The sequence below is a fragment of the Panthera pardus genome, unplaced genomic scaffold, assembly GCF_024362965.1.
Source record: "Panthera pardus isolate Hobbes unplaced genomic scaffold, ASM2436296v1 HiC_scaffold_16, whole genome shotgun sequence".
In the NCBI taxonomy this organism is placed as follows: domain Eukaryota; kingdom Metazoa; phylum Chordata; class Mammalia; order Carnivora; family Felidae; genus Panthera; species Panthera pardus.
Window position 1 is genome coordinate 147,311,840 of NW_026526721.1, and position 20,378 is coordinate 147,332,217.

Sequence of the window (20,378 nt, forward strand, 5' to 3'; positions counted from 1 at the left end):
TTGCTCAGCCTCATTGGAGAGTTGTGATTTTCCTTCCACATCAGCAACTTCAAGGCAAGAAAGCACTTTTGCCCCTGTAATTTTTGGCCCAGCCAATTTCCAGGAAAAAGAAAAAAAAAAAGCAATGATGACTAACATTTATTCAGTGTTCACTGTGTGCCTGGGCCTGTGTGAGGAACTTTACTTCTCTTAACTCATTTAATCTGTATGCCAGTCTTATAAGATAGGTATTAGTATTACTGTCCCATTTTACAGGTGAGGAAAACAAGGCATAGAGAATCAGGGTGACCCAAAGGTCACAGTGCCAGCAAGGACAGCACCAGGACATGAACCCAGGCAGTCTGGCTCCAGAGCCACTGACCTAATCACTGTGCCACCCTGGGAAGAGGCTGCGACCTAAAGCCTCTGCTCCAGCCCGGATCGTAAAAGACTGCCTTTGGGTCCCTGGGGCAGGCCCTGCGTTCGAAGGAGGCTCACCCCTTTGAGACTGCTCAGTTCATCTGTGAAATAAGGCTTGTGTGAGATCAAGGGTAGAGGGCGGCCTTTTCGCAATGGGGAAAACTGAGGGAAAATAAAAACATGTCCAGGCTACGTTTACTTTTCTTTCAAAGTGAAAATAACTTTATCTCATGTCCTACTTCATTAAATAAAAGAATATCAGTGAGAGAATGCCACCATTTGACCCACTCAGATCTGTGCATACTTGAGAGGGAACATCAGAAGCAGTTCTCTAATAATTTCTTATTCTCAGAGGACCTGGGTGGCTCAGTTGGCTAAGTATCTGACTCTCGATTTCGGCTCAGGTCATGATCCCAGGGTCATGGAATCGAGCCCTGAGTCGAGCTCTGTGCTGAGGGTGGAGTCTGCTTGGGATTCTCTCTTTCTCTCCCTCTACCCCTGCTTGGCACTCTTTCTCTCTCTCTAAAATAAATGTAAAAATAATAAAAAATTTGTTTTCCTTAAATTAGGTCTATGGCTTAATCTCAAAACCAGACAGGTTCTAAGCCTCCTGCTCCTTCCAGAACCAGGTGGTGCCCACGTTTCTTCCAGCTCAAGCTTTCTTAGGAGTGTAGCTAAGAATACACTTGCGGCGAGCATAAGGGATAGACTTGTTGAGGCACAATGGTGTGCACCTGAAACTAACATAACATTGTATGTCAGCTATATCTCAAGTAAAAAAATAAAAGACTACAGCCAGGAAATTGAGCATATCTGACTTGAGAGGTGAATACAGCAGATTCGATTAATAATAGCCACTCCCCACAGTGTATGTACTAATGTGATGATTTTTACAATTATAGAAATTGTACAGAACGGTAGAGAAAGATTTAGAGAAGGACCTTGCTCAAGGTCACAAAGCCGGTCAGTGGCAGACAGGATTTGAATTTTTCCCAAAACCCACGTACTTTTTCACTCTACCACACAATGATGAAGGAAGCCCTGGGAGATAGAGGTGAGTTTAGGGAGGGGATAAGCATGGCAAAGGAACCTGGGATTTTGTGCCCCTTTCAACAACGCCCTTTGGCTTCACACAGTCTTTATTTGCAGCAGTTCGGTGGATGTGAAGTCCAATAAGCCAGCTTAGTCTTGTAAATGGTGGTCTACACAGTGGGTTCTTAAGGACGGAGAAAAGTCCTTCTTAAAAATGAAAATCTCTTTTTATCTCCTCCCACCCTTCCTTAACCTGCCCAGGTAAATGCTCTCCTTGGCACCTTTGAAGAAAAGCATTTTGAACAGGTAAAGGCACCATAGATATTTGACCTTGAGGGGTTTATGGCTGAGATGGGGACTGAAGGTTACTTGGAGGTGACTTGAAGTTCTTGTGAGGCTTGGATTTAAATCTAGTTCGCCCCAGGCAAATGATTCCATGAATGTCTGGCCAGTTCTGCTGCTTAGCTTCCATAACATAACTTCAGGGATGCAATCCCTTGTGATGTGACAGAAATCTCCTGGTTGCACGAATAACAACAGCTTGTGCTTGGGATGGGAATGAAGACCAAATAAGTTGCAACAAGTGATGGTTCTCAGCTAGGAAAAGAACTGAAACGGAGAAGGGCCCCAGAAAACACAACTTACAAAAAAAGTAAAGAGAAGAATGTTAAATTTAGAAATGGCACATATTAGTCCTCGGTGAAGATATGCTAAGCACTAAAAGACCATCTTGGCAAGCCCAGGAAAAAAGGCCTCCGTCACTCATTCTTTCACCCCCAAACACCTCAAGGCCTGCCAAAACTTCTGCCAGCCATGAGGCCAGTAGGAAAACAACAGATTCAGAATCCAGGCTCCCAGAAGTCAAGTAAATTACGGGACCAAAGCAACAGCTGCCTAGTAGATCCTCAAGAATGAATGAATGAAGGAAGGAAGGAATGAATGAATGAATGAATTGCATATATTCAAAAGAGTCACTAACACAGTGGTGGGATTCAATGTACAGTAGGGGGGAAATTACCTCCTTTGGACCAGTAGTCTCAAAACCTTTTGATGATAAACACTTACTAGTAAACATTTTGAGCACATCCCTCTAATACTTCCCACATTAGTTTACCCAATATTTACAAACTGTAAGCAGGTAGTGCTAAATGAATATGTTCATTGTAAAACATGAACAAGAACTGAAAAATTAGAAAAGGATCAGGTAAAACAAATGTAAACAGAAGTTTTAATATTTTTTATACTGTAATCCAGTGAATTATCTAGTGTATCCCTGAGGCGCATAAGCCCCGCCCTGGAGACCTCTAATGTAGAAATAGTCTGTTTCTTCATACAAAAAATGACTCTGGCAAGGAATAATCTGAGTTTGACTACGCTTATCTGTTATTTTTCAAAAATGCATACTTACCCCCCAGTGTACTGAAGGTGATTTGAAGGGGACATGGGACCAAATAAAATAAATATTTTCTTGTGTAAATCAGGCGAATCACCAAGATTGAGGTCAACAATCTAGAGACTCTTGTCAGAAATAAATGAATCAGAGAACAGGTACATTTGAATGAGAAAATCAGAGTCTAATGAACACCTATAGTCCTCAAATGTTCAGAAATGAAAATCAGGGGAAACAAGGTCAGGAAACAAGAGATTGGGAATTGCTGGTTTTGACTATTAAGAATATGAGAACTGGGGCGGTTAAGCATCTGACTCTTGATTTCAGTTCAGGTCATGATCTCACCATAGTGAGTTCCAGCCCTGTGTTAGGCTCCACACTGAACATGGAGACTGCTTAACATTCTCTCTCTCTCCCTCTCCCTCTGCCCCACTTCCCCGCTCACGTACTCTTGTCCTCTCTCTCAAAACGAAAATAATGGAAGAACTGAAGAATGAGATTCTGCTATGAGCCAGTGTTTATTCAATTCAGCACTGTCTAATAAGAATATAATGCTAACTGCATATGGAATTTTAAATTTTCTAGTAGCCACATTTTAAAAAGGGGAGGGACACCTGGGTAGCTCAGGCAGTTAAGCCTCCGACTTCATCTCAGGTCATGATCTTCTGGCTGGGCTCATGAGTTTGAGCCCCGCGTCGGGCTCTGTGCTGACACCTCAGAGCCTGGGGCCTGCTTTGGATTCTGTGTCTCCCTCTCTCTGCCCCTGCCCTACTTGCTCTGTCTCTCTCTCTCTCTCTCTCTCTCTCAAAAATAAACATTAAAAAAAATTTTTTTAATAACTAAATAAAAAGGGGAAAGAGCCAGGTGATATTGACTTTAATAATATTTTTTACTTAGCCAAATACATCCACAATATTATCATTTCAACATTGTATCAATATAAAATTGAGATGTTTTACATTTTTCGTAATACGTCTTTGAAACCCAATGTGTATTTCACACATACTGCACATCACAGTTCAGACCAGCCACATTTCAATATGTGTCTGGTGGCTACAATCCTGAACAGCACAGATCTGAACTGAGGCATAGATCCTTGGAACCCCAGGAGTCTACAGTGTTAGAGAAATGCTACACTAAAGGATAAACAGCACCGTATCACTTAGATCAACACAACTGTAAATCCAAACACAAAGGCAAGCATACAATTTGTAATAGGGTGGCATTCCAATTTCCAGGAAAGTTAGGTTCTAATAGAGCAAATTAGGCAAAAATTAAGTCTTGATCAAAATTACCCTTGAAAATCCCTTAAGAAGGAAACTAATACACATCAGTTTTTCCTTCAACATTAGAACAGATGTTGAGTGTTTTGTCTCAAGTTGGGAAATTCTTGTAGCACACTCAGCCTTGAGACACACACCAGACCATCTACAGGGGATTCTGGGAGAGGAAAGTTTGAACACAGACCTACCTCGTTCCATTAACATTTGGAAGGAGATTAGCAATAATTAACGCCAGATTTCTAATCAGCAAAGTTGCCAGTAGTAAAAAGAATCCAAAACGGAAAGGAAGGTGTGTGTAACATGAAAAAAACAGGACAGGGAGCTGCATCGAGAGCGGCAGGAAACAATTCAGGTGGGAGAGAGGGTGGCTGAGGGGAGAGGCAGCAGGCCTGATCCCTGTAGCCTCCAGGGTAAGAGGACCCAAGGTGCGGAAGCCTCCCCAGCTCTCAGAAATTCTTTCTCCAAAGCAAGTTTGACTGCCCTCTCTCTGTCACACAAAATTTAAAGCACATGTATGATTGCCCCAAAGGTCCCCAGTGCCCATGGTCTAATTACACCCCCAGAGGCCCACCTGTTCCCACCTTCGCCCCTACCTTCCTCACCTTCTCTAATTTCTCACTGAGGCTCTTGGCAAAAGTAGGTGTTCCTGGAAGTCAGTAGCTATCCACCACCACCAACCCCTCGCCTCCTGCAACTTGAATCTCAGTTCTTCTCTTGTGAAAGGGATCGGGTCGATCAATGTTTCCCCATCTGCAGCTTTGTGTTCATAAATAAATAAACAACCACTGTATCCCTGCCCATATACTTGCTAAGGGCTATGTGAGCCCTCTGAGCGCAGAGCAGTATTTCGTAACATCTGGCTCCTTTTCCTCTGTTCTGGCCTCCTGCCCTGGTCTGGTGGGGCCAAACCCATTTCGGGCTTGATGTGACCGCATGCTGTTTGGATTGAGTTGCATCGAGTGTTAGAAGGAATGATCTCTTATCCTGGACTGTGTATCCCCACCAAGTTCCACCAAGAAGAGACACTGGAAAGGTTCTGCTCCTCTCCTGTGTCATGAAGTACAACTTCTCTCTGCATCTGACCCAGGACAGGCTTTCTGGACTGGTCCCACAATGCCAGAGCTCTGGTCAGACAGAGTTCTGTCAACGTGAATATCCAGTGCTGGGCGTTCCCAACACTGGGGCATCTGGAATGGTGTATCTGGCGGGCAGGGGAGGGGCAGAGGTGGAAAGGGGGATGAAGAGCCAAGGAGAGAGCTCTCCCAGGCAGGAAAATGTAGGCTAAACTCCATTTGTCTCCTGGGACAGGCATCTACTGGGTACCTCTACTGGTGCACCGTGGTGCTGTGGGGTCCAAAAGAATGGAAATTTCCCTGTCTTCAAAAAAAAGTAATATTCAGTTCAGGAAATGGGTCCAGAAGAAGACTTTAAAAAGTAGAACTATGAAACCAAGAGAAAGTAGTCTTCGGTGTCCTCTATGCCCCATTTTGCCCCCCAACTAAACAACTAAAACTAAATTGTCTATAACCCCAGACATCTGTTGGATGATTATACAGTTAATCTCATGGGAGTAGCACTGTAAAACAACAAATGTTAAGAAGGGCAGTGTTTACCAAGTATTAATGTGTTTTTCCTATTTGCATTCCTGAGGACCTGTGTGAAGCTTATCCACTTACCTGGGAGTGTCAGAGCTAGCAGGAAAGCCTCCCTAGCTCTCAGAAATTCATTGTGTTACAGAAGAGATGCAAATGGCGGACCAAAGTTCACTTTCTGACATGCAAAATAGAATTATGTGGAAATTCATGCACTTGTATGCATAGCTTCTGTCTTGAGAGATTTCCTAGGGTCCTTCACCTCCCTCTTTAGCATCAAAGGCCAAACCTGGAGAATCTAGTTGATTTGGCCCAGGGGCCACCAGTTTGAAACCCCTGGATTATACAAGCTCTAAATTATTTCCACTTCTGAGATTCTGCAGCTCCCTGTATTTCCACAGACCCGAAAAGGAACTTAATTAAAGAGCTATAATCCTAACTCTGGAAGTAGTAGAACACAGCATTTATTTGTTAAATAACGAGTAACTATTGATTTGCCTTGCTTTGGTAGATGGGAGTGGGAAAGCATCTGAAGGTCACATTGGTCTCACTTGACCCTCAGGAGCACAGAGCCCTAGCCCGACCGTGCAGGACTGGGCCAGCTGATGACAGAGAGTAACTCACGGTCCTCAAAGTGGAGGTTGGATGACTACTGTGGTAAACGTGGTAATGGCCTCCTAAGATATCCAGGACCTAATCCCTTGAAACTGCAGAGTTTGTGTTGAAAAGGGGGACTTTGAAGAAAAAGAAAGAAAGAAAAAGGGGCTTTGCAGGTGTGATTGAATTAAGGATCCTGAGATGGAGAGATTATCCTGGATTACTTGGTGGGCCCTAAATAGAACGGCAAGTGTCTTTACAAGAGGGAGGCAGAGGTAGATCTCACTACAGAAAAGAAGGCAATGTGATGAGTGAAGCAGATAGGAGTGATGCTATCTGAAGGTAGGGGAAGGGGCCACAAGCCAAAAAATGCAGTGGCTAAGCGAAGCTGGAAACGGCTTCTCCCCTAAAGCCTCCAGAAGGAAGCAGCCCCACCGACACCTTGACTTGAGCCCAGTGACACTGATTTCAGACTTCTGACCAGAACTGTAAGAGAACAAATGGACGCTGTGTTAAGCCGCCAAGTTTGTGGTAATTTGAGACAGGAGCAAGAGGAAATTAATACAACCTCCACACTGTCTGCTGTAGAGATTGGCCATATGGCCTCCCTTAAGATGTCTTCCCACTGCAGAAGTCCCTGGGCAGCCCAGTTCTAAGAAGGCCATGTCCAGCATGCCCACCTTGGGAATCTGTCTCTGTCAGGGTAGGCAGTTGGTGGAGGCAGCCTAGAAGACTCAAAGGACCACTTCCTACCCTACCCCAGATGGAACAGCAGGGAGGTGGCCTTGGCCCTGACAGCTGGTCCAGGTCAGGGGCTCCTGACCACCTTCACCCTGGGGTCGGCTGCAGGTGGGGGGCACTGGCCCGTGGAGAAGCATTAGTGTGCACCGGCTCCGTCCAGAATGCAGAGTAGACGTCAGCAGGGTGGCACAGTGATTTGAAAATGCAACAACAGGCACATTGCCTCCAAAATTGGCCTCATTCCTGGGAAACTAACCCAAGCTCAAGAAGGGGGGAATGGCCATATTAAAATGAGGGGGGAGTTCAATAGACTGTCACCTTGTGGGCTGAAATCCATGTAGTGTCTGGGTCACTATCAGATTTTGTTTTTAAGGAAAGGAAAGGAATAAAAGAGAAAAGAGAGAAAGAAAACATGAGTTAATGTATCTCACAGGGATAAGTATCATTTCAAAAAACCTATGAGTTACACGTATACACACATGTGGAGTCGCAATGCAAAATACATTGCTAAGCACATCAGTAAAAGAAAAGTCTGAAAGCCAATGCGTTCAATGACATAGTTGTGGCAGTCAGGACCCGGTAAGAAACCACAGGTTTTTCCCTGAGTTCATGTCCTAAGAAAGCTGACAATGACGGTAGAGTCCCCCTCCCGAAAATCTGGGCATCATCAATGGCCACAGAGACCAAATCAGGGCCAGTCATGGCCAGAGAGCTGGTATCAGGTGAATTTGCACCAGAAACCCCCAGGTTGGCACAAAAGTCATGGGGAGGGGGTGGTGAACCAGTAGAGAGGAAGAGCCATCAGTAGGAATCACCCTACAGAGCCATGCGTAGCACATTAGCCCTCAGGCCCAGCTGGGGGAGAAGGCCGGGGTGTCCTAGCTCTTCACTTGTTTCTACAACAGTAGAGACAATGGCACCTATCTCCCAGGATTGACGAGGGTGTTTAATGAGCTAATGTGTCTAAAACTCATAAAGAAATCATAGGGACACAGCAACAGTTCAAAAGATGGTAGCTGCCATTATTATTATCCTGTGAAGAATGGACCACGACAAAGGACAAACTGGGCTGAAGAACTCCCTACAGGTCCGATCTCTAGATGCCATGCAGCAGCCATTACCTCTCTCAGGAGGACTGGTTTCAGAACCATGCCTGTCCTGCTGGCACTGCCCCTCCTCCCCCTCCCCTCCCCTCCCCCTCCCCTCTCCCATCCCCACCTCTTCTCCTACAGCCTCTTCTCATTCTGGGGTTCAGGTCCCCAGGACAGTCCACAGCTGGTCCTTCATCCAACCAACTCCTGAAATTTTGAGTCTGGATTCCAGGCATTCCTTCTACAGAACTGTGCTCACAGCCAGCGCCCTCCCACAGAGATGAACAACCAGGAGATGACCAGGACCACTTAAAGGACGTCAGAAGTGATCAGTAACAGCACAGCAGTTCAGCACAGAGGCTCCGTTATCCCAGCAATACTGCCTACTTGCTGTGTGACCCTGGGCAAGTTACTCACCTTCTTTGCTTCTTACCAGGTCCTGACTGCCACAGCTATGTCATTTACCCGCTGGCTTTCAAACTTTCTTTTTACCAATATGCACAGAAATACATTTGACAGCGTGACCCAAAGTGTGTGTGTGTGTGTGTGTGTGTGTGTGTGTGTGTGTGTGTGTGTGTATAACTGAAATAAAATCTTCATGAAATGACACCCTTAAGCAATGGAATGACTCATGTTTTCTTTCTCCCTTCTCTTTCCTTCTCTTCCTTTCCCTTCTCTTAAAAAATAATCTGGTAGTGACCCACTAATATGGAACTTGCCATTTTCTCACCTGTAAAATGGGGGAAATAGACATACCTACCTATAGTGGGTGCTATCCGTGCCTTGCCCATATCCCCTCCCACAAGCGGCTTTGACTCTCTGCCTTCAGGCTTGCTTTGGATGCTGGAATATGCCCGCCAGGAAGTTAATACCCCCCAGGATCAGCCGTCAACCCATGACAGACAGGAACTGGTGGGTAAAGTTCCCATCTGCTTCAGCTGTCAGGTAGGACGACTCTGAGGCCTGTTCTACATAGTCCCCCTGAAGTCCCCAGCAGGAACAAGCTCCAGCCCATAGCGGTAACCTGCTCCTTCCAGCACCCTGCATCAGCTGCCTCCTGGTCTCACTCTCCATTCCTCACCCCCTCAGCCTCACCTGCTGCTGTCTTATACTGCCGTCTTCCAGATAAATTACTCACATTGGAATCCTTGTCTCAAGGTCTGCTTTGGGGAGAAGCCAACCTAAGACACAGCCTTATAGGGCAGTTAGGCAAATTCAATGAGACAAATGTCAAATGCATACAAGGATTTCAGGCTCCTAGTAGATGCTCAATAAATGTCAGCTGGGAGGAGGGGGAGGAGTTTTCCCTGGGCAGTGTCACGTGAGGTTCAGCTAGAGAGGGAAGAGTCTGTGCGGTGAGGGTCAGAGCAGCCCATGGACGACAAGCCCGAGGGAGTGTATTTTTGGAAAACAATGTTGTTGCTCAATCTGAAACACTTCTGTGGGTCACACACAAAACTACATTCCTGTGACCCTCTCACAGGTGGTTGCAGTTGTCATCTAAGGTATCGATCTTAGAGGGCGGAGGCTGGACAAGAAGGAAAACTTCTGTGCCTCCTGCCCCAAGCAAAGAACCCTGGCTCACGGAGCTGCCCATCACAGGGGCCCTCAGCCCTGCCCCTGAGGGAACAGGATTCTAGCCCAAGTTCTAACCTCAGCTCTGACTCACTGCTCAGCATATGAAGGAAGTATGCAATGTGCGGTTCTACATAGGGTTGTAACACACGCAGCCGCCAGGTCTCTGCTCCAGGGACAGAGTGACCTATCTGTCATCGGAAAGACAAACAGTCTCTCAGGGTTTGTGCACATTCTCCAGGGACTCCACAAGTCCTCAGGCTCGGTACGGATGGCCCCAGACCACAGGCATAGGCTAAGAAAGGGACTGAGCAGCCCACATCCAAATGGTCCCCGAGACCCGCACTCAGCCCCTAACCGCAGGACCAGCCCCCAGAACAAATGTGCCCACCACAACCTTTCTCGAGTCCCCAAGCTGTTTGACAAGTGTCCTCTCTGGGCCCAGAGGGAGGCAACCGTTTACCAGGCTGGCCTGCCATCACCAGTCCGTTAGTAACACATGGGCTCGGAGCCAGACTGCCTGGATTTTGATTCCAGCTCCACTGTGTCATTGCTGTCACCTTGGGCCTCAAGTTCCTCATCTGTATAATGGCAATAAGAAGAGTACCTCCTTTGTAAGGTGGACTATTCATTAGCTCATTTAGCAGAACCTCCTGAGCCAAGTACTCCTCCAGGCAGAAGAGACAGGCCGTGAAGAAAACAGACAAAAGTCACTACCCTTATGATGGTGACATTCTGGTGGGAAAAGAATGTGACTTCGTAAAAATAAAAACACTCCACTGAGCACCACAAGAGTTATATGAGCTGTTGTAGGCAAAGCATTCAAAACAAAGCCTGACATAAGCTATGTTCGATCAGTGTTAACATTCTTACTATTACTAGTCTCATAATTTTCTAGCAACACCCATGGGGTTACCTCCATGGTAGGGCTTCTGGAATCTGCACGGAGAATGCATGCCCTATAGGTTGGGGTGTAAAGCCTCTGCCCACTCCTGAGTTGAGAGGGAGTTAAGCATAGTCCTTTACCTCTCCCTCCCTGCTCGCCCTTGTTCTGCTGTCTCTACATTGATTATACGATGGGGCCTTTGCAGTCCTGCTGGCCCCAGGAGTCCTCTCTGTATCCATAACTGAATTACCATTTTGTTCCAGCTCACAAGAGCACCAGTGTGGGAAACACCGCAGGCCAGATGGAATTTTGGAGACCCTGTCATTTGTTAGAAATTTTCTCTGGCTGCCCTTGTATTAACTGCCATATATTTTGCTCTCAGGCCCAGGAGTGGAGCTGGGGTGGGAAAGGAGTAGGGATTTCTTTCTTTTTTTTTTTTTTTTTAATGTTTATTTTTGAGAGCAAGAGAGACAGAGTGTGAGTGGGTGAGGGGCAGAGACAGAGGGAGACACAGAATCCGAAGCAGATTCCAGGCTCTGAGCTGGCAGCACAGAGCTCGATGCTGGGCTCGAACCCACAGACCATGAGATCATGACCTGAGCCGAAGTTGGACGCTTAACTGACTGAGCCACCCAGACGCCCCGGGAGTTCTTGCTTAAAAATATACATCAAGTTTTTCTTAGGCCATCCCATTCCAACCTTCAAGAGTATTCTACTCCCTGGCTGCTCAGAGGACAGGACACAACCCCAGAGAAGGGGCAGAGGTGGGGGGTGGGGGGGAGTCGGTCTTTCAGACACACTTCTCCCCTCTCTGGCCAAACCCATGACGACAGGGGAAACTGAGCCCACAAAGACACTAAGGGAAGACTCCACCTCACTCTTGTCTTAAATCTAACCCAGTTGTAGCAGGTCAAATGGACGTCTTCAGGATAAGGCGTAGAGGAGACTCTGTAAACTGGGACCATGGGCCAAATCTGGCCTACAGATGGGTTTTGCCTGGCCTGAAGTATTTTTACTAAATTCAAACCAATGTTTAAAAACCAGGATATTTCACATAAAAAATCCAGATTTGGGGCTTCCCTTGAAAAGAGGAAGTTCCGGCCACAGCTTGGGCCCATGTTCTCGCACAGATGGAGAAGAGTACGGCTCGCTTTCAACAACATGCTCTCTATAGTTCGTTGCAGGCCCCGCCATTCCCTATTGTCTCCTAACACCGAGGAGGAAAGACCTTTGCCTTTGGGATCTCACTAGCTTTATTGTCTTTCATAGAAGATAAACACTTCTTTGACCGTGGCTCAATAAAACTTGAGAAAACAAAACAGATTGATTTTTTTTCCACTATACCCAGCTTACTTCATTCACTGTGCCAGCAGCCTGGGTTCTATCTGCACATCAGTTTATACTTATTGGTTCAGAGCTGTACCACTCAATATAAGAGCCATTGATCACATGTGACTGTTTACATTTAAATTAATTAAAATTTGAAATCTTCATTCCTGGTCACACTAGTCACATTTCAGGTACTCGATAGCCACCGTGGGTAGTGGCTCCCATGACGGGCAGCACAGAATAGAGGATTTTCATCACCTCCAGAATTTATATTGGACAGCTCTGGAAAGACTTAAATGTGATATATGGGAGGCTACCACCCAACTAAAACACTTGCTGAGCACGTCCTCTGCATCCACACTGGGTGCTGCAGGAGAGGTGCTGTCTTTCCGGGGTTCACAAACTAGGCAGAAAGCCATAGGCAGGGGCAAGAGACAACAGGAAGTGCTCAGGGGTGCCTCAAGGACCCTCTCAGTGCTCCAGAACAGGAGCAAGTCTCACGATACAAAGAAACACTCTGCTTGCCCATTGCACGTGCTCTTGGTCCAGAAACAGGGATTCCCTGTGTCCTCGTGGAGAGATGCTGCTTAGATGTCGGGGGCTCGGCCCCCCATGTTTTGGAGGCTCCTCAAGCTAAACACACAGAGAGAGTCGAGTTGGGCTTAAGAGCTCCCCCTCAGTGTCGGGGCTCCTTCGCTCAGCACTGGCCTCCCTTATCCCCAACACCCTGCTCTAACACACCTGTGTCTCCTGCCCCCACGCACCATTCCCCAAGGCGGTCCTGCTCCCAGGCCTTCCCAAATCCGCACCCAGCCCACCCTCAGGGCTCTCCTATATTTGAAGACGATATACCTGGGACTCAGATTCTCAGCACAACACTCTCCACAACGAACTAATTTCCAAGGATATTTCCTTTTAACAGAAAATTTCCAAAGACCAGGTATCAAGGTGAAACATCTAAATTGTGAAAATTTTCAGGCTAATCGATTGGAAACAGTGTCGCATCGGTGGTTGGAGGGCCCGCCGTGAAGTCCTTCCTATTGGTAACTGTGTGACCTGGCCATTACTCAGCATCAGTGTTCTCTAAATTACCGTATTACCGATCTCTAAAATGGGTTTAATGACACCAGCCTTAACAGTTGAAGGATTAAGGATTCAATGAGATAATCTATAAGAAAGCCACAAAGCCCAGTGTAAATATATGTTGTTATTAGTACTGAGAGGAAATTATATTTCGACATCCAGGAGAGTGCCTAGTACACACAAGAAGTTTGTTGAAAATTATTTTTTAAGTGATCCTGGAGTAGAGGCTGAGGGAAGATACTTTTAGGCAAAGGGGGCCGTTAGCACACTGCCAAGATCAGATCACACAGATGAATGCCTACACAGAAGCAGGAGTTCTGAATCTTTTTAGCACCATAGACGCTTCTAGTCACCTAGTGAAGCCATGGATCCTTCTCAGGATGCTTTCTTTAAATGTACAAAATAAAAGACATAGGGTTCCAAAGGCAATCAATTATATTGAATACATTGTATTGAATATACTATATGCTGAAATAAAGTTAGGACAGTCACCTAAAAAATAATGGTATAATAATGGTATATAATAATGGTATATAATATGGTATAATAATACACGTTCTTCTTTATCAATACATTAAATAACATATCTACCGGCACATCTCATAACAAGTGCCCTTTCAAAGCAGTCGGGAGAAAAGAATATGCTTCAAAGTCCATGTCCCCACTGTCATGACATAAAATATCCGTGATTCCTCCTGGTGACAAGGTCGCATGTCCTGCTAACACTATTCTGGTTCGTGCCTACATTCCTTATGAAAGAAACACTGCATTTCAGTTAGGGGTTTCCTTAGTAAAAGTAAAGATGTAACTTTTCTTCAGTCAGGTGTAGGGCTCCCCTGAATTCTATGTATGGACTCCAGGTCAAGAACCCTCGAACGACGTACCCTTTTACTTCTACCACTTGATTCCATCTTTCTCTAGTTCACCACTGTAGGGATGGCTGATATAATGGAATCCCCTTTATAGCATATACCCCCCCCCCCCCATTCTAGAACCCTTTATGCATTGGAGCTAGGATCCAAGGCTACTCCCCACTCCTATTCCCCTTGAGGCACTGAGGGATCCTACTAACAGTTGTAGAGGCTCAGGCCTCTGCAGCCCTGTCTGTTGTCTAGGGACACAGCTCTCATTAATTGCACACTTGGTATATGCTGATGACCATGATATGAAATGCTTTTTCCTCATTATAGTGTCAAACACACAATCTCACAAGGGGATGGTGTTATGTTCATGGGGAAACTGAGGCTGAGGTTAAAGGTCCAGTGACTTGCCCAAGGTAGTAAGCAGGGTTTGAATTTAATTCTGATTACAAATCACCTCTTGAGGATACAAAAATACAGATTTGAAGGGATACTTGCACCCCGATGTTTATAGCAGCATTATCAAGAGCCAAGCTATGGAGAGAGCCCAAATTGTCCATCGTCTGATGAATGGATAAAGATGTGGTATATATATATATTTACAATGTAATTACTCAGCCATCAACAAGAATGAAATCTTGCCATTTGCAACAACATGGATGGAACTAGAGCATATTGTGCAAAGCGAAATAAGTCAGTCAGAGAAAGACAAATACCATATGATTTCCCTCATACATGAAATTTAAGAAACTCAACAGATGGACATATGGGAGGGGGGAAGAAAAGAGAGAGGGAAACAAACCTTGAGATATATATATATATATATATATATATATATATATATATATATATATTTAGAAACAGAGGGCACAAGTGAGAGAGGGGCAGAGGGAGAGAGAGAGGGGGAGAGAGAGAGAGAGAGAGAAAGAGAGAGAGAGAGAGAGATCGAGAACCCCACAAGGGGCAGAGAGAGAGAAGCAGAGCTCACCCGAAGCGGGGCTCAAGCTCACCAGGGGGACTCAAACTCACGAACCATGAAATCATGACCTGAGCGGACATCAGATGCTTAACTGACTGAGCCACCCAGGCATCCCAACCATGAGACTTAACAATAGAGAACAAACTGAGGATTGGTGGAGGGAGGTGGGTGGGGGATGGGCTAGATGGGGGATGGGTATTAGGAGGGCACTTGTGATGAGCACTGGGCGTTGCATGTAAGTGATGGATCACTGACTTCTACTCCTGAAACCAATATTGCAGTGTATGTTAACCAACTAGAATTTAAATAAAAATCTGAGGGGGAGAAGCACCCTTTGAACCCTTCATGCTTTAAAACCGTATCAAGTAAGCTATTGCGACAATTACAGTTTAAACCCATCCACCCTGGGAGTGAGCGCCACTGCAAGGGGGGTGAGTGCATGTGAACAAAGGGCCAGGAGCCTTTCCCCCCTCTCAGTGAAGTGACTAAACAGAGTGGCTGTGCCCAGTCAGCCATCGGCACCCCCCACCCCAAAGGGAAATGATGGGATTTTAACTAGAGTTTCAAGAGAGAATGTTCTGGGGGAAAAAAAGGAATACAATAGCGTCTTTGTAGTTGCAACAGGATCTCTAGAGTGTCAGGCGAAGCGAGGGTAGTAGGGGGAGGAGGGCGAGACAGAACTCGGTGATTGACTGCATGAGCTGACTGGGCCCGGGGCCCTGCAGACAGTGGCTGGTGCACAGGGAGGTCGGCAGGGAGTGCTCAGACTGTCTAGGAGGCCACCCCTGCCGCCAGCCAGTCCCTGAGCCGGGGTCCAGTTCCCCCAGGAGGTACACACTGAGCCTCTGTATGGACAGACAACAGAGCCACTCTGTCCTAGAGAAAGAAGCGTGTGTGCCCTGCCCACCTTCCTCAGAGCACAGGGATGGACGCCCAAATGGCCCATTCACTAGCCATCCCAGCCTCGAGCCCTCACACTGCCTACAGCCTCCACCTCCAGTGCGTCCAGAATCCCAGACAACACAACCCAGAGCCCCACCCCAGCCTGGGCACAGCTTGAGACTTTTGCTCCTCCCTACCTGACCTCCCTCCCCTGCTTCCTTCCATCTGGGTGGTCATCGGTTATCGCGTTTTCCCTGGGGCTGGAATTCGCTCATCTCCTTTGGGGAAAAGAGTGACCACGCTCGGTGCCATGCTTTTTGAAATTATGACCCTCTGATATTGACTATATTTGATTTGGCTATATTTGGGTCTTCTCTTCCCACCTCAAGCATGGCACCAAGCATTTAAAAGTACTAAAGCGATCTTAAAAAGTTTTTAAATTATTGCCCTCAGTTTACAGTCCGGATGGGAAGATGGCCATAGACAACACTGTCCGCCTAAGTACTTAGCTGGATTGTAGAAACTATTGAAGGAGGTATATGCTGCTCGTTTATGTATATGAAGGAGTAGATTCACATGGACAATCTCTTTCCAGGAAATGTGGAAAATGAGATATAAGAGACAGAATGCCTTGACAATTCACCAGTGCCTGATGCATTGGGAATGAATGCCCAGCACTGGTGCAAAACCAGTCTGGACGGAGGCAAGGCCGGCCACTGGATCAGCCGGGTTTGCTCTGCTGTTAACGCCCCTGCCCCCGCCTCCCACAGCAGGAGCACGGGGCTGATACCTGGCATGTGAAGCACGGAGAGAGACGGTGTCAGTGAGACTTCGTCGGCCAGGACAGCGGAAAACATCACTGCTCTGCCAGAGGGCAACACACTGCTGAAAGCAGCCCAAGACACTGTGCCCGCTACAGCCCCAGAGCCCTGGGTCCCCTGAGCGCCAGGATCACAGGCTGTGAGGAGCTCTTGCCTGCTCCCCCATGGGGCCAGTTCTTTTTGTCTCTGAGCCTCAGTCCCCTCATCTCACATCCACACGTCTCTGGCGTTGACACTTCTCTTTTTCTCTCCCTTTCTCTCTTCTAGTCCTCTCCCCTCTGATGTCTTCCACCAGTTCTCTGGCTGATAACATTTCTGAAAGAATCCCTATCTGACTTGGCTTTTATACATGGAGCCATGAACCTGTTGCCCGAGCCAAAATGAAAGCATTTGAATTCTCCAGATGGCTCTCTGGAAGAGGCTCTTTGCTCATTGCAAGCAAACACCCTCGAAAGCCAAACAAAAACTGCCCACAAGTAAACAGCATGTGACATAGCCCCTTCCTGCGGCCACTTAGTAGAAACCCAAAGTCAAGCCCGTGGCAGGAGGGGAAGTTGGGGACGGAGAGATGAAGGAGCCACACACTGGCCGGCAGGGAGCACTGGGGACCACAGGCAAGGTGGTGGGGACAACAGAGCCAACACCATACTCATTTATTCTTGCGACTGTCCCTACCCTACTTTGATGATTATAAGGGCAGAACCAATTTAGAAGGTTAAGGGAGAAAAGTCAAACACTTCACTGTGGGTCTTAAGAATATAACATAGTAATCTGTTTTCTAGAATTAAAATGATTGGCATCATTTTTAAGTCAGTTACTTCTACATCATGATTACTTCTGAGTGTGACTAAAGGGCACCATCAGATAAATAAAAATGAAAATGAAGAGAGAGGAAGATGGCAGATAAGAGGCCTGTATACCTACATGCCTGGACAAGAAACAAGTCACTCCTGACCTGCCCAGGCTCCCTATCTGAGGTTACCAAGGACTAGCGGTTCTCCAGCCCAAATATATCCCTCTCACCTGTTCCCTCCCGGCCAGTCACAGGGTCCATCCTCCCTCATGTCTTTCCAGATCACCTTCCTTTCCCAGACACTCCCCTCCACTCCCTGTAGCCTCCCCTCCCTCTGAAACTGCTCTCTAAAATGCAAACCCATCTCACCTCTCCATGCTCAAAATCTCTTCCATTGGCCTTGCTGCCCTCCGCTGCCCTCCGCTGCCCTCGGGATAATTAACACAAATCCACCCATGCCCAAGAGCCAAACTCTGTCTCCAGCCCTATTTCCAGGAGGTTCCCCCTAACTCACTTTCAGCCAACTTTTGACAGCTCACTTTTGCCTCCAGAGCTTTGCACATGCTGTTCCTTCTGCTAGACTGCCTTCCCTTCTTGTTGTTCTGTTATGTTAAGGTACAGTACAACTAAAATCTTTGTGGACAGTTCTAGGAGTTTTCACACACATGTATAGAACCACCACCACAATCAGGAGACAACAGTTCCGTCGCTCCAAAGGCCTCCCTCGTGCCCTGCCTTTGGAGTCACAGCCTCTCCATCCCCAGCCCCTGGCAGCCATCACCTGTTCTCTACCACCTGTGGCTTCATGTCGCCCAGAATGTCAGATAAATGGAATCACACAGTAGGTAACCTTTTGAGATGGGTTTCTTCTGCGCAGCAAGTGCCTTTGAGACTCATCCCGTTGTTGTGTGTCGCAGTAGATTGCTGTCTTTACTGCACAGTATGGCTGGATCTCACCCTGTTGGTCCAACCTACAGTTGAGGACATTTGGTTTGCTTCTAGTTCGGGGAAATTATGTATAAAGCTAGTGTATGCATTTGGATCCAGGTGTTTGTGTAGACATATGTTTTTCATTCCTCTGGGGTAAATACACAGGAAGAGGATTGCTGGGTTCTGTGGGAAGTGCGTATGTAACTGTACAGGGAACTGACAAGCTGTTTTCCGGTGTGGTTCTATCACCGTACATATCTACCTTTAACGTGTGAGCATTCCAGTTACGGCGCATCCTGGCCAGCACTTGAAATTGTTAGGGCGTTTTGCTGTTTAGCTATTCTAATAGATAATCATGGCTTCTCTTTTCTTCAGCCATCCTTAGACACTCCCCCTGCCTCCCCACTCCTCAGAAGCGCCCTTCTCTGCCTCCGCATCAGAGCATTTAGCTCACAGGACAGAAACATTTCTTTGTGCCTCCCTCTGCCCTGAACTTACCACCTGCTGTGCCCCACATATACACCCACATGGGCACGCACACACAGATGGCATCACCAGACCACATACTCCCCAGGGACAGGGTCTCTGTCACTCATCTTTGGATTTTCTGCCCTAGCACTATGTCTGGCTTACAGCGGGTATTTTCTGAATGGATGGATGAACGGCACGGCAGCAAAGAGAGAGGGAGAACACAGATACACTCGTAACAGAAGACTGTGAATTCCTCTATCATGGCCTCCTAGATGTGCCACTTGAGAATTCCAAAGCCACTGGGACAGACTCAAGCCCTGCCTAGAAGAGGCACATGTTCATTGAGAACCAGTCAAGGCCTAGAGAACAGTGTAAGGCTTCTGCTGTTTCCTCACCCTCCACTTCCCCTTCTCCCTCCCTTTCACTCTTAACACCCAGTCACCACTGAATTCACCAGCTGCTGTCATAAGGCACCTTCCAGCTTCCACTCAGTGAGGAGTTCCAGGGCCACCTGGCTGGGCCCCCCGGGGAATACAGCCATATCCCAGGCCACCTCAAAGAATAGGGTCTGTATCTGTAGGTGTGTGGGGTGGGGGTCCACACAGAGAAGAAGGGCAGCCGGGGGCTCACCCACAAACCACTGTTTTGTCCTCACTCTCGGGCCAGATGGCCCTTCAGAGGCAGACTTGTCTAGGCCCATCCAGACAACAGGGGGAGGGGACCCCAAGCTCCCCAGATGGAAACACATCCACAATCACATCAAAAAGGGATCTAAGCAAAGACGGCCCAGGTTTCTCACAGCACCTGGGCCTTGAGGAACCCTGATGCACTCTGTTTCTACACTGGTACCCTGGGTGGAAGGGACGGCTGGGCCTCCCAAGTCTGTTCTGAGGGGGCTGTCGCCATCCTTGAAGCCTGTTTGAAGCACATTTCCTTCTCTGGCCCTTGAAACAACTAAGGAACTCATCTCTTTGTGAAGCTTATTCCCCACCCCCACTCCCAACCCACTGCTTTGTGAACCAGCCTCTTCTTCAGCTAATTAGGGCCAGTGGATTATTTACAACCCTCTGCTCCCTGGCCAGTCCTGTGCAGAGCCTGGCTCATCTATGCAGCAGGTTATGGGGGTGCCCACAAGAGAAAGGGTATCAAATTCCCCATGGGCTCCAAGGGCTGGAATGTCACTGTTCCCAGTTCTGATTCCAAAATGAGTTTCGCCTGTTTTCTTCAGGTGAGCCTGAGAAACTTGGGCCAGGTGATTGCCTGGAGCACCCCAGCATTGGACCTCAGGGGCCTGTGGCTTAGTGGGGACCGCATGCTCATCCAGTGTTCAGCAAGGAGGCCCAGGGCACGCAAACTGGGCAAACATCTCCTGAAGGCTGGGTATTTCCTGCCTGGTGAGAAGAAAGATTTAAAGGAGCAAGAGAACTGCTTTAGAATAGAATCTGTCTGCATATGATCCATAGTTACAGAAGTGTCCCAGTAGCCCCTCTTTGACTAGTCGTGCACGAAAATGCATCAGCAACTTCCTTACCATTTGTTTTATTTAGGTTCTGACAAAAAGAAAACTATTTTGTGGGTCTTCTGTGAGGCCCTCATTCTTAAAGCACCTTTGGGGCATCAAGCGTTTTACTTTTGTTGATTCCA

At 47.1% G+C, this 20,378-nt stretch overlaps 1 protein-coding gene across 6 annotated transcripts in view; it reads right to left on the reverse strand.

Moving 5' to 3' along the window:
• Positions 1 to 20,378, reverse strand: part of GASK1A (golgi associated kinase 1A) — a 93,883-nt gene that overhangs the window by 36,322 nt on the left and 37,183 nt on the right. Inside the window, exon 1 of one of the 6 annotated variants that reach the window (XR_002072276.2) lies at positions 4,707 to 4,854. The exons of the other annotated variants lie outside the window; for them this stretch is intronic. The gene's annotated coding sequence lies outside the window, so the exon portion shown is untranslated. Of the gene's footprint in view, positions 1 to 4,706; positions 4,855 to 20,378 lie in introns of those variants that run through there. 6 annotated transcript variants of the gene reach the window in all.